This window comes from Papio anubis, chromosome 14, assembly GCF_008728515.1.
Source record: "Papio anubis isolate 15944 chromosome 14, Panubis1.0, whole genome shotgun sequence".
NCBI classification, from domain to species: Eukaryota; Metazoa; Chordata; class Mammalia; order Primates; family Cercopithecidae; genus Papio; species Papio anubis.
Window position 1 is genome coordinate 18,601,578 of NC_044989.1, and position 16,357 is coordinate 18,617,934.

The 16,357-nt window shown below is 35.1% G+C and overlaps 1 long non-coding RNA gene across 3 annotated transcripts in view; it reads left to right on the forward strand.

Annotated features, from left to right (window-relative positions):
• The window catches only part of LOC103876756, a 428,348-nt gene that overhangs the window by 305,429 nt on the left and 106,562 nt on the right, over positions 1-16,357 (forward strand). For all 3 annotated transcript variants that reach the window (XR_004178190.1, XR_004178189.1, XR_002516544.2), the window contains one exon: positions 2,206-2,260. This is a non-coding gene — a long non-coding RNA (uncharacterized LOC103876756). The remainder of the gene's footprint in view (positions 1-2,205; positions 2,261-16,357) is intronic.

The following is a 16,357-nucleotide window of genomic DNA, read 5'->3' on the forward strand; positions in this document are numbered from 1 at the left end:
GCAGAGTAGATTTAGCATAATTATTAAGGTCCCTAGAACTTTTGGGATGGTAAATGAACATTGGCTTCAATTTAAAGTCACCAGCTACATTAGCCCCTAACAAGAGAGTCAGCCTATTCTTTGAAGCTTCTAAACCAAGCATTGACTTCACCTCTCTAGCTGTGAAAATTCCAATATAAGGATGTTTCATCCACATTGAAAAATCTGTTATTTAGCCACCTTCATCAATAATCTTAGCTAGATTTTCTGGATAACTTGCTATGGCCTCTATATCAGCACCTGTTGCTTCACCTTGCACTTTATTTTCTGAGGATGGCTTCTTTCCTTAAACCTCATGAACCAACCTCTGCTGGCTTCCAAGTTTTATTCTGCAGCTCCCTCACCTCTCTCAGTCTTCATGGGATTGAAGAGAGTTAGGACCTTGCTCTGGATTAGGCTTTGGACTTTTGTTTAAGAGAATGTTGTGGCTGGTTTGATCTTCTATCTAGACCACTTAAACATTTTTTTAACCATATTAGCAGTAAGGCTGTTTTGCTTTTGCTTTCTTATAGTCATTTCTTCACTGAAGTAGCACATTCAATTTCCTTCAGAAACATTTCCTTTGAATTTACAATTTGGCTGTTTGTCACGGGAGGTCTAACATTTGAGCTATTTTGGCTTTTGGTGTGCCTTCCTCACTAGGCTTATTTATTTATAGTTTTTGATTTAAAGTGAGAGATGTGCAACTCTTCCTTTCACTTGAACACTCAGAAGCCATTTTAAGGTCACTAAATTGTTTAATTTCAATATGTTTGTGTCTCATGAAATGGGAAGGCCCACAAAGAGAGAAGGATATGGGGGAACAGACTGTTGATGGAGCACCCATAACACATACATTTATCATTCAGTTTGCAGACTTCTGTGAGCATAGATCATTTTTGCCCAAAACAATTACAACAGTAACATCGAACATCACTGATCACAGAGCACCATAACAGATATAATAATAATGAAAAGCTTGAAATATTATGAACATTACCAAAATGTGGCACAGGACATGAAGTGAGAACATGCTGTTTGAAAAATGATGTAGACAGACCTGATTGAGGCGGGGTTGCCACAAGCCTTCAATTAGTAAAAATGTCATTTCTGTAACGTGTAACAAAGTGGAACACAATAAAAGTAGGTATTGAAAGGTTTAAGTGTAACTTTAAAAAATCCCAGAATCTATAACTTAGATACATCTAGAAAGGTTGTCAGTAACGACTCAATCATATATACTTTATGAAGCCATACAAATGTATCACTAGTGATTCATATTTGCTCATTTTTACCCAGGTACTTTATATTTGTTTTCTATATGTTTCCATCTCTTCACTTATTTATTTGGCAATATCTCAATCGGAATTTAGGTACTAGACAACACTCTAGTTTAAGAACAAGGAGACTCATTGGTGAATATTACCCAGCTTAGAAGAATCCTTTGAATGTTTGAAGAAACAAACTCTGACTTAAGCAGACCCAGGGCAATTCAGAGACTTTTATTATCAGGAAAACACTGAAGTGAGAAATTGCTACTACTGCTGCCAGCTCCAGAAGTGGCAAACTGGGTGACCTAAATTATATTAATTCTTAGGAAGGCAGCTACTCATCACTAGGACATCTGCTGATGCTCCTGCAGACAATTGTCACCACCACCGTTACCATCACCACCACAATAATCACCACCATAATCATCACCATCTTCATCATCATCCTTGCAGTTTGAATGCTTAGAAGTCTGTAGATTTCACATGAGTAAATCTAAATGATCAAAGCTAAATGACATCTGAAAGCTTACCTGCCAAGGAATTTGGGAATGTCATTTTAGGTTTCAACCTCTCCAGTAACAGGCCAAGTAGAAGGAAGTTAGCTATTGGTGTCGATTCCAATTCATCATCTTCCATGGTTTATAACACAAAGGATGTTGTAGCAATTGGAGATGTCAATGAATGAAAAAACAAAGCAATTATCCCAAGTATACCTCCAAAACAAATGAAGTATATTCATTTTCCATGTTTCCACATATTTTTAATAATGTTTTCTTTTAAAATATTTGACATTTTTAAGTAAAAATATTTCCCATAGTAAAAAGTCATAAAATATAGCAATATATTATCTAAAGGTGATAGTCCACTAAATTCACATATCCCTAATAATCACAGATAAATTTTGGTGTTTTTTCAGATATTTCCAATGCAGACTATGGAGAGATAGAGACAGAGATAAGAAAGAGAAAGAGGTGAGTCGTGAGTCCAGTTGTAAAATATACATGCTTTTGCAAAGCAGAAATGAAATCATGCAGGACAGGCGTTGTGGCTCACGCCTGTAATCCCAGCACTTTGGGAGGCCAAAGCAGGTGGATCATCTGAGGTCAGGAGTTTGAGACCACCCTGGCCAACATGATGAAATCCCGTCTCTACTAAAAATACAAAAATTAGCTGGGCATGGTGGTGGGAACCTGTAATCTCAGCTACTAGGGAGGAGGAGGCAGGGGAATCACTTGAACCCGAGAGGTGGAGGTGGCAGTGAGCTGAGATCGTGCCATGGCACTCTAACCTGGGTGACAAGAGTGAAACTCCATCTCAAGAAAAATAAAAAAGAGAAATAAAATTATACAAAATGATTATTATGAACCTTTTATTTCTAAATTAACAAAACATTTTGGGCATTTTTTTATGTGAGTATATGCATAAAATCTACCTTATTTTCCTCATTTTTAATGGGACATAATAATCTATTGCATGATTGTATTATAAAAGATTTATTTGTTATTATTAGACTATTTGAGTATTCCTTATGTTTTATTAGTATGAAAATACAAATAATTTACAATGAACATCATGTTTCATAGAATAAAAAATCACGGATATTTGTTTGATTTATCTCTCTAATTTCTACTCAAAAATTAATTTTTCTTATGTTCCTACCAGTAGTAAATAGCAAGGTATTTTCCTGATATCCTTATCAACATCAAATTTTGGCAAAATTGATTATCTTTGTCAGTCTCTATGTCAAACATGCTATTATTTCATTGTTACTTTAATTTATATGTATTTTATTAGTAAGGAGGTTGACGTTTTTCTGTGTATCTATTGGTTGTTTGTATTTCTTACACAGTGCTTTCCTGTTTATATTCTTTGCCCATATTTTTCCTGGGTCAATTATTTGCCGTTTGATTTTTAAGAGTTGTTTATATTTTATATTTATCAGCTCACTGTTTGATCATCTATGATGCACGTATGTTTTTTTCTGTTTGCCATTTGTCTTTTCACTTCATTATGTTTCTAATTATTTAAATTATCAATTTAATCAATTTTGCATTTTATGTCATTCTTAGAGTCATCTTTACCACTCTGAGCTTTTATCCATATATATTTTATTTTCATTTTCTTTGATCAATTTGAGTTTATTGTGATGTGATGAATGAAGTGGGGTTTTACTTTATTTTTTTCCCTAATTAGCTGCTAGTTTTCTGAATATCATTTCTACTCTTTATCCTCCCCCAATAGTTTGTCGTGCCATCTTTATCATTTATAAAATGCTTTCTGGATTCTTGAGTCTAATTTGGACTTTCTTATGTTACATTGTTTTGATTACTTTAATGTGCAGACATTAAGGCACAGTCTCATTCCTTTATTAGTCAACTTTATCTATTGCAAATTGAAGTGTGATCTACCCCTACATTTTTTTTCTTTCTTTAATTCAATATCTCCTAAAATATTCTATTCTAGATTGAGATTTAAAGTAAGATTATGTAGATTTATCTCCTTAAGGCTAGTTTGAACTTCAACATTCCAGTTTAGTTTTTTTTTTTTTTTTTTCCTGTCAATGCTTAGTGTCATTTCTCTTAAGGATGTGAAATTTCTTGCTCTCATATATATGTGTATACACACACACACACACACATATGTGTGTGTATATATATATGTTTGTTTGTTTGTTTGTTTGTTTGAGACGGTGTCTGGCTCTATTGCCCAGGCTGGAGTGCAATGGAGTGATCTCGACTCACTGCAACCTCGGCCTCTCGGGTTCAAGCAATTCTCCTGCCTCAGCCTCCTGAGTAGCTGAGATTAACACCCAGCTAATTTTTGTATTTTTAGTAGAGACATGGTTTCACTGTGTTGGTCAGGCTGGTCTCAAACTCCTGACCTCGTGATCTGCCCACCTGGGCCTCCATAGTGCTGGGATTACAGGCGTGAGCCCCCGTGCCTGGCCAGCATATATCTTTTCATAATCCCTATCATCTTCCCTAGTACCTTCCTCCATTATAGAAATAAATGCAGAGATATAGTGTGGGGTGAAGAAAGAAATAGACCATGTTTGCTTTTCGGTTCTTAATTTTCTTGCATTTATATAAACATGGCAAGAGAAAAAATAACTAATAAGGATTTTTCTCTGTATCAAGAACATAATTTTTTAGTGTTTTAACTTTTTAAAATTTTCTTTTTCATTTATTTTTCTTTTAAAAATTTTTATTTTATTTTATTTTATTTTAAGTTCCAGGGTACATATGCAGGACGTGCAGTTTTGTTACATAGGTAAATGTGTACCATGGTGTTTGCTGAATCTATCAAGCCATCGCCTAGGTATTAAGCCCCACATGCATTAGCTATTTATCCTGCTTCTCCCCCTTCCCCGACCCCATGACAGGACCCAGTATGTGCTGTTCCCTTCCCTGTGCCCATGTGTTCTCACTAAAAACATAAAATTTTAAAAGAATCTTTTTTCATTTAGAAGATGAAAATTCTATAGTTTCTTAATGATAAAAAATATTTGTTAACTTCTAAAGCTAATTAAAATTGCTTATAATTTGACTCTGTATTATATACTATTTAAAAACATAGCACCTTATTTCCCAGCTGAGATTATCTCTAGAAATACAAATATCTTATTGCCTGTCTTTTGAAAACAGAATAATACAGTAATGTTTACAAATAATAAGCTTTTTAGAGAGTGCAATAAAAGAGTTCCACCCTGGCTAAGAAGAAGTTACTGACTGCTGACTGTGAGCAAATTTTTTTTTAGGGATGTCACTATTATTAAAGAATTAGGTTAACAAGTTCTCAGAGACTTAAACAGTTTGGGTTTAGCTAACTCCAGAGAACTGGGGATTTAGGAGATATTCTAAGATTTAACGAGTACTACCAATGCCCTGACCTTTAAAATTGATGTACAGCAGAAGCCATGTAAGAAGTCTACTGGTTTCATTTACTAGATAAAAAATAATTTGTCTTATCCTTCCTGTGCAACTGAACACTTTTCTTATCCAACTAGCCTTGAAATTTTTATCCCAGTTTTCTGCTTCTATTGTATTGAATTTGTACTCCAGCAGCACAGATAAGGAATAACAAAAGGAAAGAGTTTGTTCATATCATAGATGACCACAAAGACAGAAGTTCTTTCTCTTTATGATACATTAGGGTTTAGAAAATATGCCTCTCACATATCCTTCTTTTAAAAATGCCTGATCAATGATTACAATTTAATAATTCAAGATTGGAGTTAACATAGTATTAATGTAATGATGTCCAGTGCTAGAAGCAGAAGGCATAGCGTGTAGGCCAAATAATAATTGTAAATTTGGTAACAATACATAGAGCAAATATCAGAATTTGCTTTTGAGAGAATACACGTACATACAAACACACACACACACACACACACACACACACACACACATACACACACAGGTATTTACCAACAATAACTTGGGTTCCTAGATTAAAAACAATATTAACAAAAATTCAGGACATATTCAACTAAAATTTTTTAGAATTAATGATAGCTTACAGTTACTAGAATAATACAAAAACTCAAAACCAATAGTTTTCTCATGTAAATGCATAAATCAGTTTGAAGACATTTGGAAAATAGTCTATTTTTACTAACAATAAAAATGCCTACAAAATATTCAGCCTGCCAAAAATATGCAAAGAATACAATAAAACTTTAATAACAATTTTAAAATAATTAAAAAAAAAAAACACCTTCTGCCCCGGATGAAAACACTGAGTGTTATAGATACCCATTCTTCTTAATTTTTATTCACCAGGAAAAATAAACAGGACAACTAGTTGGGGAAAATACATAGTTAAACTTCTAACTCATTTCATATGTCACTATTAATTTTAAATTAATATAAAATTAAATACAAAAAGAGAAACCTGTGAAGAAACTATAAAAAAATAAGTAACTAGGTACCCAATTTTGAAGTATGGAAGGCTTTTTACACACACACAGGCACACACACAAAGAAAATGACAGCCAATTAACAGCAAAATAAATAAATTATAATAAAATTGATGTATCTTATCACACAAAAAAATTCCATCAACATATATTGCATACAAAAACTCCAAGGCAAAAACTTGGGAAAATATTTTCGTCAAAGATTAACCTTAACACATTAATATTCTAAGTATCTTTAGAATTAAATTTTTAAAGTTTCTTTTATTAAATGGGCAAAACAATGAAACAGAAAATGAAGAACAATTTTTAAAACACTCAAAATACATATGGAAACAAATTTAATTCCACAAACGTTCTTAAAAAATTAGAGATAACCATTCTTTGCCTGTCATATTAGCAGAGATTGACACCATCTGTTGAGGTGGATGTGCAGGCAAATGCAGACTCCTGTAGGCCACCTAAGGAAATTTAAAATACCTTAATTGTGTGACAAATTGGCATTGTTCATATAAGGTCTTAAACCTGTTTAGATTCTCTGCCCTGCTTATTTCACTGGGGAGAAAAATGGTTAGCACTCTGGACTCTGACAAATAACTAGAAATATGTAGAAATATTTCTTATGTACCCGTTTGGTCACTATGTGAAAATCCAGCAAAAATCCAAATGCTCAAGAAGAGAACAATAGATAAATAAAGTATGTATTATTCAGAAAATGTGTATCAGCTGGATTTAAGAATCATGTTTTCAAAAATGTTAAAGATGTGACTAAGGAAAAAGACAGCAGTAAAAGAGTTATGAACCATGTCAATACTGCACTCTATGATGAGGGACGTCTGCATTAAACCAAAATAACATATAGGTTAAAAAAAAAGGGGGGGGGCACTTTTATTACTGGGTGGTGAGATTACTAGGGATTTTTATTTTCCATACTATTTCTGTGTTCTCAAGTTTTTGCCTAGAACACTTTTTTAAAAGACTTGAAAGCAGCAACACTCAAAAATGTAACAGTTATCTCTATATTTTAGAATTAGGTTAGATTTTTGTATCTCTACATAGGGAAATAATAGGGTCCCTATGTATGAAAATGCATCTCATGAATATTTTTAAATAATATCTAACAACTTAGAGGTTCACATTTTGCTGTAAGAGTAAAACAAATCTCAAATATTAGGCAATTGCATGAGGATACTTTATTCCTCATAATTTTCCCTTTCTTCCAACTGTTTCAGATCTCTCAGTGTCATGTCATGTTACAGTGGAGCAGAGCCAGGGTGCGGGGAATCCAATCTGTGGAATGGAACAATCTGGATTCAAACCTTGTTTTGTCAGTTACCATTTAATTTCCCACAGGACCATTACTTATCCACATCAAGCTTTTGTTTTCTCATAAGTGAAGTTGGGATAATACTTACTACATTGAATTATTTTAAGAATAAAATGAGATACATGTAAAAAACATATTGTAACTGCTCGATAAATATTAATATTAGCCATTGATAGGTTTGACTCTGCGTCTCCTCTGAAATCTCATGTAGAATTGTAATGCCCAATATTGGAGGTAGGGCCTGGTGGGAGGTGATTGGATTTTCGGAGCAGATTTCCCACTGGGCGCTGTTCTCGTAATAGTGAGTGAATTCTCCTGAGATCTGGTTGTTTGAAAGTGTGTAGCACCTCCCGCCACCTTCCTCCCACTCCAGCCATGTAAGATGAGCCTGCTTTCCCTTCATTTTCTGCCACATTTGTAAATTTCCTGAGACCTCCTCAGAATCCAAGCAGATGTCAGCATCGTGCTTCCCATAGAGCCTGCAGGACTGTGAGACCATCAAATCTTTTTTATAAATTACCCAGTCTCAGATATGTCTTTATAACAGTGCAAGAACGGACCAATACAGCCATTATTTTCACTTTTAAGGGTACTATTAAACCCGAGCCTCTCAAAATTGTAGTATTCTGCTTCAGTTACAATTACTATATAGAAAAACATCTGTGTGTGAAGCCTTCAGCCGCACCCCATGAGTCTCCCCAAGCTTTGTAGTTTATGGTGCCATCTCAATGAGAAACTTACTTTTTCCCCTGGAGAATGTCTGAAGTGAGCCTAGCCTGAGCTGGTGGGAGTGAGGGATGGAAAATACTACCCTGGTAGACCATACGCTGGAACCTGAGGAACTTCATATTGCGGAGAGGGCACTGTTAAGTTGAGTCATGACTCAAGGGAAGAAAATAATCACAGTGAGCAATATTGTGCAAAGATCAAGTGCTTTCTAACAGTGAGCCTCCATTACCTAAAGGTTTCATGGTATCATTTGAGTGTCGGTGTTCAGATGAGAAAGCTAAGAACGAAAAGCAGTAGCCAACAAATATTTCTTCCCTCCAATGAGGCATTGTGCTTGGGGAAACTGAAAAGAGAAGGGAAGAGGGAGTCTTAGGGAAAGAGTAGGCGCTGTCTTTCTTTAAGATGGAGTGTAACTGGAAACAGCCTCCAGCCAAGGTCAGGGTCAAGAGTAATAGAATCCTGGCAAGATGTGCTAGTTTATCTTCCCCCATGAACACTTGCCAAACAATATACACAGTGTCGCGCAGCACCGGAGAGTGTCTGATGCATCTCCAGAGTATTTATGAGGACTTCTGTTTTGAAGATAGTTTCTTAGGTAACAGAGTGAAAACATGTATGGATGAGCTCTCATTTATCAGTGCCTTGGCTTCCTGTGAAAGTTAAACAGCAAGAATCTTGATATTTCGTCCTGAGTAAAGCAAGTTCTTCAAAGGGATGTATGGGGTGGGGGTTCTTTGAAGATGGTGTATGTCCAGCAGACTTTGCAAAAGGCCCAGCATCTGTGTAAGTTACACAGAGGTCCCGGCCCAGTGCATCTTGTCCCAGCTCTCATAGAAAACAGCCAGCAGCTGCAGGCTTGAGTGAAGCTGTTTGTGGTGGGGCCTTGAGCCCCCTGGCTGGGGAGTGTGCACTGTTTTGCTTTACTTATTGCAAGCACCTTTGGATGTCCCTGAGTTTTTCAAGCTTCATTCAGCTGCTCTGGTGGCCAGAAGCTGTGCAGTTAGATGAGAAATTATCTGCTTTTTAAAACAATCCTTTTAGTTCTGCAACATGAGCTGGCCCCTTGTTTCCACAGAACACTTTTCGTCAGCAGGGAAAAACAAGGAAATTCCCTAGGAATGAAGGAGAAAGTTGAAAGGCGGCAACCCCAAACACCGGAGTCCCCAAGACACTAAGCCAGGATGTGCCAAGGAAAGTGCTTTTGGGGAGGATTAAAACAATTATTTAATAAGATACAATAAAACACTTTCCTTTTCACTAAGATGCCAATAAAAATCCTTCAGTTTAGTATTTTAATTATAAAATGATACATCTTTAATTGATAACTTGTAACTACAGGAGAGTAGAATGATCCCACTATAGAAAGATATAAAAATCTGATCTATTTCCAAAATGTAGAGATAATAGTTATGTTTTGAAGTGTTACTTTTCAAGATTTAAAAATATATATATATGTTGTAGGCAATAAAATTGAGAACACATAAATACAGTCATGCATCCCTTAATGACGAGGATGTGTTCTGAGGAATGCATTATTAGGTGGTTTCGTCATTCTGTGAATATTATAGAATGTACCGGTGCAAACCTAGATGGTATAGTCTACTACACACCTACCTATTTAGTATAGCCTATTGTTCGTAGGCTATAACCCTGGGCAGCATGTTTCTGTATTGAATACCATAGGCCATTCTAACACAATGACAAGTATTTGTGTGCCTAAACATAGGAAAGGTGCAATAAAACTAGAGTATTGCAATCTTATGCAATCGGGGTCATACATGTGGCCTGTTGTTGACCGAAATGTCATCATCCAGTTCATGATTATAACCTAAAAAATAAAAATCACTAATAATCCCACTACCTAGCAATAAAAGTTGCTATTGTGCTCCTATATGGTTTCCATTTAACGCAGACATCCCCATTAGAGAGTGCTTTAATAAAATGGTACATAATTCTTTTGTCACTACCCTTTTCCTTAATTACATACTGAAAATTTTTGAAAGCATTGTTTTTAAGTCTAGTGGTATATATTGCATTTTATGAATATTACATAATACGGTGGGTTCCCATAAGACAAGTAAATAAATAGCTTTGGGGCTCTTGATTTAGTCATAGTGTTAATTTCCAGAGATTAAGTGGCCATTCTGAAAACATAGATACTAAGTCTTAGTAAAATTAAAATATTTTCTTCTAGATAGGAGACCCAAAGGTCAAGGGAGCTGATCATCTACTCCCCTCCACCTAGTAATCCCCCTGCCAGTAGGCCAGGTTGTACTTAGATACTAGTGGCTTGGTAAATGGTTCCCAGGATAAACACAGTACACAAAACTCATAAAGGGCCAGTCTTGTAGATCAAATCAACAGGCCAAGTAAACTCACCTTGGAGTGGAAAGAGAGAAGAGATTGCAGATGGGGTTGAGGTTACCAGTCACAGGTTTCAGCTGCTTGATCCTGTCATCAGGCTTTGGACTTGGTGCTTTTACCTGCTCCGGCTTTCTGAATCAGGCTCACAAGGGACATGCTCACGGAGAAAGTGCACATTTGGAAGCCATTTGCTTTTACAAAATGTTTACTATTCCAGCCCCTGACAGTTATTGTTACTGGAGTCATTACTGATGGAGTTCAGAAAGAGAAAGGTTGCCTTTGGTTTCCCAGAGCCCGCATTTGGAAATGTATGTGCATGAGGGGGCAGAGATAGAAAACAAATGCGAATCCACCACTAGCATTGTTACACCTTTTCTGAAATACTGGATTTCTCATCACATTCCGGAATTTGAGAGTTTTAAAAAGGCAAAGCCATAGGCAGTATTCTCTTTCCCAATAAAGATAACAATTCATTTAAAAAAAAATGTTGTGGGTAATTCTCCAACCGTGATACAGTTGCCAGAAATAATCTCAAGTTGATTATTGCTTTGCAGATTATTCCTGATGTGTGTATCTTGAAGAATCATCTGGTGGGAGGATAGGTGTGAGTAATAAGAACTAAATTTGTCTTCAGGGAGTTCCAAGTTCAATAAATCACCTCATCATGTCATATCCATGGATAAGATCCTTTGCTTTTGCAAAATCAGGACAATCAGTACCCACTTGCCTAAACCTCTCTTTTTGTTCATTTTTTAAAAGTATTTATTCCAGAACAAAAAGAGTAGAAAAGGTTAATTGGTTCACATTTTATATTTACCCATGGTTCATTCTGAGTTAATTTTTGTATAAAAATTATGTTAAGGTATATCATTTGCATATGTATGTTAATTGTTCCAACACTGTTGAAAAGACTAGTCTTTCTTTGTTAAATTGTTTCTTAAAACTTGGTCAAAAATTGATTGACCATATTAGAGCAGGTCTATTTCTGGAGGCTCTATTCTGTTTCATTTATTTCTTTGTCTGTATTTTCACTAGGTTAGATATTGTAGGATTAGAGTAAATCTTGTAATTGGGTAGAATGACTACCCCAATTTTATTTTTCTTTTCCAAAATTGTTTTAGCTATTCTAATCCTTGTGCCTTTCCACATAAAGTTTAAAATCAGCTTGTCTATATCTACAAAATGTCTTTCTGGCACTATGCTTGAAATAGTTTTAAAACAATTGACAAGTTTAAGAGGAACTGACATCTTCACTATACTGGATCTTTCAATACATGAACATATATGTCTTCTAATTATTTGGGTCTTCTTTAATTTTTTCATCAGTATTTTGCATTTCTCAGCATGTAGATTTTATACATATTTTGTGAGATTTATAGCTAAGTTTTTGGGGGGAGCTATTGCACATAGCATTGTATTTTTAATGTTGAATTCCAATTATCATTAATGCTAGTAGAAATAGGATTGATGTTTATGGATTTCCCTTGTACTCTATGATCCTGTTTTACCACTATATTCGTTCAAGGAACTAGACTTTTTGGTAGATTTTAAAATATTTTTTATATAGATAATCATGCCTTCTGCAAATAGAGATAGTTTTATTTATTTATTTTCAATATGTAGGGCTTTTTTGTTTTAATTCTGGCTTTGTTACGTGGCTAAGACTTCCATTCCTATTTTAAATAATAGTGGTGGGAATATGCATCCTTGTCTTGCTTCCAGTTTTAGTGAGGAAAGCTTTCAGTGCTTCATTTTATGTGAGCTTTGTTGCTAGCACACTTTTCACTATTAGAAGCAAGAGTTTATGTAAGATTTTTAAGTAATAACCGGGATTCATATTTCTTCCACAAGTTGTCCTTGAATGGTTTGTTGACTGAAACAATGAGAAATGGCAGTTATCCAATCATTACACCAGAAATAGCAGCCAAGCTCAAACATGTGCCAGCAAAAACAATGATGCCACCACTGCTACCTGGCCTACAACAATTGTACACCATGGATTTCAAGATGCATTCAGATTCTAGAAATGTTAGGAGGTGAAAATGTGCATCTTGCAGCTGATAACATGTAGTATGTTTCTTATAATAAGCTTTTAAAAATTAACCCCATTTCAAAAATCAGATGGTTGTAGGTGTGTGGTGCTATTTCTGAGACCTCTGTTCTGTTCCATTGGTCTATACATCTGTTTTGGTGCCAGTACCATGCTGTTTTGGTATACTGCAGCCTTGTAGTATAGTTTGAAGTCAGGTAGCATGATGCCTCCAGATTTGTTCTTTTTGCTTAAGATTGTCTTGGCTATGTGGGCTCTTTTTTGGTTCCATATGAAATTTAGTGTAGTTTTTTCTAATTCTGTGAAGAAAGTCAATGGTAGCTTGATGGAAATGGCATGAAATCTATAAATTACTTTGGGCAGCATGGCCATTTTCATGATATTGATTCTTTCTATCCATGAGCATGGAATGTTTTCCCATTTGTTTGTGTCCTCTCTTATTTCCTTGAGCAATGGTTTGTAGTTCTCCTTGAAGAGGTCCTTCACATCTCTTCTAAGTTGTATTCCTAGGTATTATATTCTCTTTGTAATAATTGTGTATGATAATTTGCTCATGATTTGGCTCTCTGTTTGTCTATTATTGGTGTATAGGAATGCTTGTGATTTTTGCACATTGATTTTGTATCCTGAGACTTTGCTGAAGTTGCTTATCAGCTTAAGGAGTTCTGGGGCTGAGACAATGGGGTTTTCTAAATATACAATCTTATCATCTGCAGAGATAATTTGACTTACTCTCTTCCTATTTGAATAACGCTTGTTTCTTTCCCTTGCCTGATTGCCCTGGCCAGAACTTCCAATACCATGTTGAATAGGAGTGGTGAGAGAAGGCATCCTTGTCTTGTGCCGGTTTTCAAAGGCAATGCTTCCAGCTTTTGCCCATTCAGTATTATATTGGCTGAGGATTTGTCATAAATAGCTCTTATTATTTTGAGTTACGTTCCATCAACCTGACAAAAAAAAAAAGCAATGTTAAAAGGTTTCCTTATTGAATAAATGCTGTTGGGAAAACTGGCTAGCCATATGGAGAAAACTGAAACTGGACCCTTTCCTTACACCATATACAAAAATTAATTCAAGATGGATTAAAGTTGTGAATGTTAAGACCTAAGACCATAAAAACCCTAGAAGAAAACCTAGGCAGTACCATTCAGGACATAGGCATGGGCAAAGACTTCATGAGGAAAACACCAAAAGCAATTGCAATAAAAGCCAAAAATTGACAAATGGGATCTAATTTGACTAAAGAGCTTCAGCAGAACAAAAGAAACTACCATCAGAGTGAACAGGCAACCTACAGAATGTGAGAAAAGTTTTGCCGTGTATCCTGACAAAAGGCTAATATCCAGAATCAATAAAGAACTTGAACAAATTTACAAGACACAAACAAACAACTCCATCAAAAAGTGGACAAAGGATATGAACAGACTCCTCTTAAAAGAAGACATTTATGCAGCCAACAAACATGAAAAAAAAGCTCTTCATCACTGGTCATTAGAGAAATGCAAATCAAAACCACAATGAGATACCATCTCACACCAGTTAGAATGGCAATCATTAAAAAGTCAGGAAACAACAAATGCTGGAGACGATGTGGAGAAATAGGAATGCTTTTACACAGTCGGTGGGAGTGTAAATTAGTTCAACCATTGTAGAAGACAATGTGGTGATTCCTGAAGGATCTAGAACTGGAAATACCATTTGACCCAGCCATCCCATTACCGGGTATATAACCAAAGGATGATAAATCATTCTGGTATAAAGACACATGCACACATATGTTTATTGCAGCACTATTCACAATAGCAAAGACTTGGAACCAACCCAAATATCCATCAGTGATAGACTGGATTAAGAAAACGTGGCCCATATACACCATGGAATACTATGCAGCCATAAAAAAGGATGAGTTCATGTCCTTTGCAAGGACATGGATGAAGCTGGAAACCATCATTCTCAGCAAACTAACACAGAAGCAGAAAACCAAATACCACATGTTCGCACTCATAAGTGGGAATTGAATAATGAGAACACATGGACACAGAGAGGGGAATATCACACACTAGGGCCTGTCATGGGGTGGGGTGCCAGGGGAGGGATAGCTTTAGGAGAAATGTAGATGACGGGTTGATGGGTGCAGCAAACCACCATGGCACATGTATACCTATGTAACAAACCTGCATGTTCTGCACATGCATCCCAGAACTGGAAGTATAATTAAAACAAAAAAGAAAAAAAAAAAAAAAAAAACACTCCATTTCATGAGCAATATCTCAGGTCATAAAAAGATCTTTTATAGGTTTTTTTAAAGTAGTGAACAATATTACATTGTAGCGTTCTGTCATAATGTATTTAATCAGTCTTTTCCATAGAAATTTTATTTTGTTTTCAGATTTTTCTATTTTATATGATCCTCTAATAAGCATGTTTAGCATTAAAGTGTGTACTTACAACTATATGACTATGAGAACCAACTAGGAATAGATTTAGTCCAAAGGCAGTTTTTCTAATTTTTAGGAAAATTTTCCTTCCAAGGGTTTAATTTTATGCCAGGAGAAAGTTAAATGACCCCTGAGAAAATGAGTAAGGGTGGAAAACATACAATCTTGTATTCGAAGGAGAACTTCAGTTACCATATCATGAGATATTAAAAAAAAACTTTAAATGATTAGATTTTTTCTTGTCTATCTGCGCAAGGGTAGAGTATATGTAGATTATTCTTTATTTTACCATAAATTTGATAATAGGATTTTTAAATATCAATTTTATAAAAATCTTCTTGTTAATATATTTCCACTGAGGGCTATTGCTACACATTGTAAGCTAAAATGGAATGCTTACTGGATGAAACATAATGATTTTTTTTATCTGAGACAGAGGAAAGTAATTTAATAGGGAAAAAAGATTGTTGAGTTGTAAAAAAATTGTAAGTTTTTTTCACTTTTACTCAAATTTGTAAGCCAGTATAGTCCATGAACTTAATTCCTTCATTATACGGGTAACTATGGGAAAGTTTAACATGTCTTGGATAAGAATCTCAGTTGTAGTTGGAATTAAAACAAATCGGTGTTGCAATACAATTTGCTCTGATGTTTAGCTTAGTTTAGAAACAGAAAATGTTAACACAGTAATTTCAAACTGTTGATATTGGTTTGTATGTTGGGGGCCAGCACTGAAATTGATATAAACAAAAAGTACTTACATTGGATTTTTAATTCATTCTGTCTTGTGGTTCAGGCTGCTGGCTGGTTAAATGAGGAAGTAAGAGGGTAGAGATTAGGAGTAAGTGACAGCCACACTTATGCATTTCATAGTAAGTGTAATTTTGAAATTACCTAAAAATTAAATAAAGAAATTACATATTTTTAGAAAGAAAAATATACACAATGCAATGTTATATTGTAGAGAAAGCCTTAGACTGATTTAGGATTTCTCCCACTTATCAGCTGTGTGACTTAGCACGTTTTCATCTATGAAGCAGGAATCTTTGAGTAACAAAGCTGTAAAATTCAATAGATGATTGATGGGGAGGTTTCTATTTTGAATTCTTTTATTACATTCTACATAATTGAGATATTATTAAAGAAGGGCAAATACGATCATCTCTGCCTCTTTGATATGATCTTGAGGAAATAATTTAACCTTTATAAGCCTTGTTATTTTATCTAAAATATTAATACTTC